A 5,113-nucleotide genomic window follows, 5' to 3' on the forward strand; every position below is an offset into this window, starting at 1 on the left:
TTAAAAGCTCTTTTAAGAATTTGACTACGTTTGGCATCTGCGAAAGGACTTCAATAAACGGTAAGTTTATATGTAGTTTCTTTAAAAGTTTAAAGAATTTACCAAATTGTTCGTCTGATCAGTCTTTCCTTGTCGCATTGGTGTTTGGCACACGAGGTTTATATTCTGTACTCACCGGCTTTAGGTTATTTTGGCCTACCCCGTTCTTACCTTTGCATACCATCATTTCTGGCCTTGGTTTTGCAAGTAACCCTTCCTCATCTTGAATGAAAATCGTGTTAAGTTGCTCCCTTGGGCTAGATTTGGTGTTGCTTGGCAGGCTAGCTTGTGGTCGTTCAGAAATTAACTTAGTGAGCTATCCAATCTGAGTTTCGAGCCCCTAGATTGATGCTTGTTGATTTTTGAGTGCTGTCTCAGTATTCTGAAAACGAGTTTCTAACACCGAGATGAATTTGGTTAGCATCGCCTCAAGGTTTAGCTTCTTTTCTTGCTGGTAAGGTGGTTGTTGAAAACCCGGAGGATGTTGTGGCCTTTGATTTCCTTGACCGCCCCACGAGAAATTGGGATGGTTCCTCCAACCTGCATTATAAGTGTTACTATATGGGTTATTTTGGGGTCTAGAGTTATTGTTACCCATATATTGGACTTATTCCTCCTCAATGCTAGGGTTGAAGGGTTGATATTCTGTGCATGCTCCTCCTCCATTCGAATCGCACCTCATCACTGGATGTACCTGAGTAGAACCACACAAACTGTCAATCTTTTTATTTAAGAGTTCTACTTGGTTAGCTAGCATAGTAACAGAGTTCGACTTTGTTCTCATAACTTGCCACTGATAGTTATTCAGTGACATCTCCCCAATAAATTAGTAAGCCGCTTCAGGTGTCTTATTATTGATAGTTCCTCCATCGGCTACATCAATCATTTGCCGAGTCGAAGGATTTAGGCCATTATGAAACGTTTGAACCTGTAGCCAAAGTGGTAACCCATGGTGAGGGCACCTTCTCAAAAGGTCCTTGTATCCCTCCCATGCATTGTAGAGTGTTTCTAAATTCATCTGTACAAAAGAAGAGATATCATTACGTAATTTGGCTATTTTAGCTGGCGAAAAATAGTTTAATAAAAACTTTTCGGTCATTTGCTCCAAAGTAGTGATTGACCCTCGTGGTAAAGAGTTCAACCATTGTTTAGCCATATTCCTCAACAAAAAGGGAAACAACCGAAGGCGAATGGTGTTATTAGAAATGTTATTAGTTTTAAAGGTATCGTAAAATTCTAGGAAATTTGCCAAGTGAGCATTGGGATCCTCGTCCTACAAACCATCAAACTGAACAAACTGTTGTATCATTTGAATTGTGTTAGGTTTCAGTTCAAAATTATTTGCAGCAATAGCAGGTCTAACTATACTTGACTCAGTTCCTGATAAATTAGGGTCAGCATAATCATACATAGTGCCTAGAGCAGGATTCTAATTTACTAGAGCAGCAGCAATCGCAGGAGGTAGCGGATTTTCTTGGTTTTCAGCCATCTCCTAGGTTGTGGTTGAAGTATCATCCTCTTGCTCGTCCTCTGTGTATCTTAGGCTTCCCCTTATTTCTCTCCGATTTCAGCAAACTGTGTGGTCGATCTCACCATCAAAAAGTAGTGGTCCTGACGGGTTTTTTCTGGTCATAAACTAGAAAAACCTGTCAGAAGAAAATAAATGACGAATTACAAAAGAAAATAAAAACTTAAATTACAATAAAAGTAAAATGACTAAAGCAATAAAAATCGAGTGTTCCTAATATCCTAGTTCCCCGGCAACGGTGCCAAAAACTTGATTGCGTGATATTCGTAATAGGTTTTAAAGATTTATAAATGAAACGTTCTTGAGACTAACTTATTATCATGATTAAGGCAAGTGTACCTATCAAACAGTAGTATAGTTCAGCAAGACCGGATTGTCGAACCCAAAGGACCTATGAGTACTAGTTTTTACTTCCTTTTCATTATCTAGCCTAAAAATTAAGAGGATTGGTTATCTAAACTAATTACTAACTAAGAATGCATAGAAAGAAAACTTGGGAAAATACTTTTGGGAAAATTTGATTGATTGAGACAATACCTAAGGATAAATCCACCTAGACTTCACTTGTTATTTGACTCTGAATCAGACGATTTATTCATTTGACTTGATCCGTAGAAATCCATAAGTTATATTATTATCTCTCTCGAGACTAATAACGTCTAACCCTAGGTTGCATAATTGAAATATCTTTCTAATTAACACCCTAGAATTGCATTAACTCGATCTATGGATTCCCTTATTAGGTTTCACCCTAATCCGACAAAATCTTGTCACTCTATCTCTAGGCATGCAATCAACTCTGCTTAATTATGACAATTTTACTCTTAAACAGGGACTATTCCTCCTCTGAATAAGAACGTCAACTTGAATCAATATCCTGAAATATTAAAACAAGAATTAAGAACATATAATTAAGAACAAGTCAAATATTTATCATACAATTCAAATAATAATAACAAGATCTGTCTTAGGTTTCATTCCCCTTAGGTATTTAGAGGGTTTAGTTCATATTTATGAAAGAAAACATCTCAAAAGCATAAAGATAACAAAGCATAAGAAAGCCTAAAACTCCTGAAGGAACTTGAAGGGAGATCTCCAATCTTGATGATGAATCCGGCTCTTAAGATGGATCAATCGGCTTTCCTTGAGTAATTCCTTGCTTCCTACTCTGCGTCCCCTTCTTAAGTGCCTCCTTAGGTGTTTAAATATGCTTTTGGATGCCTAAAAGCCCTAAAAATTGGCCTTTTCCGAATAAGACTATACTTGGGCTCGACAGGGACATGTCCGTGTGCGATTGCTCCATCCCGTGGTCAAGGCTATTGAATAGGCACGGGCGTGTAATCTACCCGTGTAAGTCGTGCTTCAATCCTGCGAAAATGACACGGCCGTGTGACATGCCGGTGTGAGGAAGTCCAGGCCATGTTGATTTCCCACGTAGGTCTATTTTCTCCGTTTTCGGCCCGTTTCTCGCTCTTTTTACTCTCTTATGCTCTCCTAAGTATAAAACATGAAATTAAATGATTAGGAGCATCAAGTTCATCAAATCTAAAGAGAAACCATTCATAAATGGGCTAAGCATGGGATAAAAATATGTATAAATTACGGTTGATCAAACTTACCTGGTATTCGTTTCGATTTTGCGTTTCGGTTATTTCGAAACCTTTCGTTTTCCTCGATCGACCTCCTAAATCTATTCCTCAGGGTCTATAACAATAAAAATAAATTATTAATATCTCACATTATTCTTTTCGAGCCTAATTTCACCCCTGAACAAAATGACCGTTTTGCTGCTAACCTTTCACATTATTTACGATTTAGTCCCTAGGCACGTATGATGAAATGCATGAATGTTTTTCCTCTTATGGCATCCCATGTTTTTCCATTAATTCACATTTCTACCACATATTTTACACCTTTAGCAAAAAGGTACTTTTAAGGGTTTTTCATGAAAATCACCTAGAAAAAGATGTTTAACACACATCCAACTTTCATATTCCTCCATAAAACATTAAAGAATAAACATGTCACACATGGGTCACTTTGAAAACATGAACCCTAACTCAAAATATGGGTAGAAATGGAGAGAGTAAGCTACTTGGATTTCAAAAATATGAAGAATATTAAAAACGGGGCTGGGGAGCACTTACTATTTTGAGCTTGAAGATGTTGAAAACCTTAGATATGGAAGGCTTGAGAAATTTGACTGGATGAGGGAGAAGAATGGTTGATTTTTGTCTTCATTTTCCCATTTTATTTCATTAATTAGCCAAATGACCAAAATGCCCTTAAGCCTTTTCTTTCAAATTTTATCCATACATGCCCATTTTTGTCCAAAAACTTAAAAATTGGGAAAATTTCTCCTTAAGGACTTCTAATTAATAATCTAAAGCAATTTCATACAAATTGCTTCTAGAATCTGAGTTTTGTACTATATTCAATTTGGTCCTTATTTTCCAATTGGACACCTTACTCATAGAATTTCTTCATGAAACTTTAACACATGCATATTTTTATATTCTAGACATCATAATAATCATAAAATAAAAATTTGAACATCATATTTGTGGTCCCGAAACCATTGTTCCGACTAGGCCCTATTTTGGGATGTTACATTTACAATATAGGTGTATTAACGTTTGGTCTAGAAATTTTAGTGATTTGTTAGTTAATGAAAGAAAATGGACTGAATTGTAAAAGTCATAAAACTTAATTGCTAGTGATTAATATTAGTTAATGGAGCTAAAAACTATTTTTACAATGCTTTGAATGGAAATTAAGCCATTATGACATATAGTGGATGGTTGTATGCATATTTTAGGTCAAAAATAAATTTATTATATTTGTAATTTAATAATAACATATGTTAAAATAATAAAACAAAAGGGCTATCATCTTCATTTGGTTATCTTATCGAAATAAAAACATGAAAACACCATTTTTGAAGTTTAAAAGGTTTAGCCAAGCTTTTTTTTTTGCATGTAAGTCCTTTTAAAACCCTTTTTTTGTAATTTTTACATTTTTTAGATCGTTGTAGCTTGATCTAGCTAATCCAAGGACTAATTCGTAAAAAAATTAAAATTTTTGAGTTATTTCATTGACTAATTAGTGATGTTTTTGAAGTTTGATGATAGATTTATAAGTTTGATAGTTAAATAGGACTATTTTGTAAAGTGGTTTTGGTCAATTTTAAAGTTTAAGGACTAAGTTGTTAAAATAGTAAAGTTACATGAAATTTTTGTGAAAATTCGATAAATATATGCTTTATAGAGACTATATAAAATATAGCTAGCATTAATTTGGTTAAATTGTGATAGATTTAAAAGTTTCAAGTTTAGGGACTCAATTGAATGAAAGGTAAAATTCTAGGGTAAAAGTGTAAAATGTTGATAAAGGGTCAAATGTGTTAATTTAAATATTTTTAATTAATTTAATTGGTTAATTGAATTAAGTTATTATATTTAGATCAAGAAACGGATCAGTCAATTGATAATCGCAGGAAAGGAAAAGTTGTCAAGTAGTCGCCTTCGAGGTGTCTATAACTACTGT

General features: G+C 34.6%; 1 non-coding gene across 1 annotated transcript; it reads left to right on the forward strand.

The window, feature by feature from the left end:
- Nucleotides 1-983: 983 nt before the first annotated feature.
- Nucleotides 984-1,090, forward strand: LOC128283235 (small nucleolar RNA R71). The gene has a single exon (XR_008273577.1). It is a non-coding gene; the product is annotated as a small nucleolar RNA R71 (small nucleolar RNA).
- Nucleotides 1,091-5,113: the final 4,023 nt, after the last annotated feature.

Source organism: Gossypium arboreum, chromosome 10 (assembly GCF_025698485.1).
Source record: "Gossypium arboreum isolate Shixiya-1 chromosome 10, ASM2569848v2, whole genome shotgun sequence".
Classification (NCBI taxonomy): domain Eukaryota; kingdom Viridiplantae; phylum Streptophyta; class Magnoliopsida; order Malvales; family Malvaceae; genus Gossypium; species Gossypium arboreum.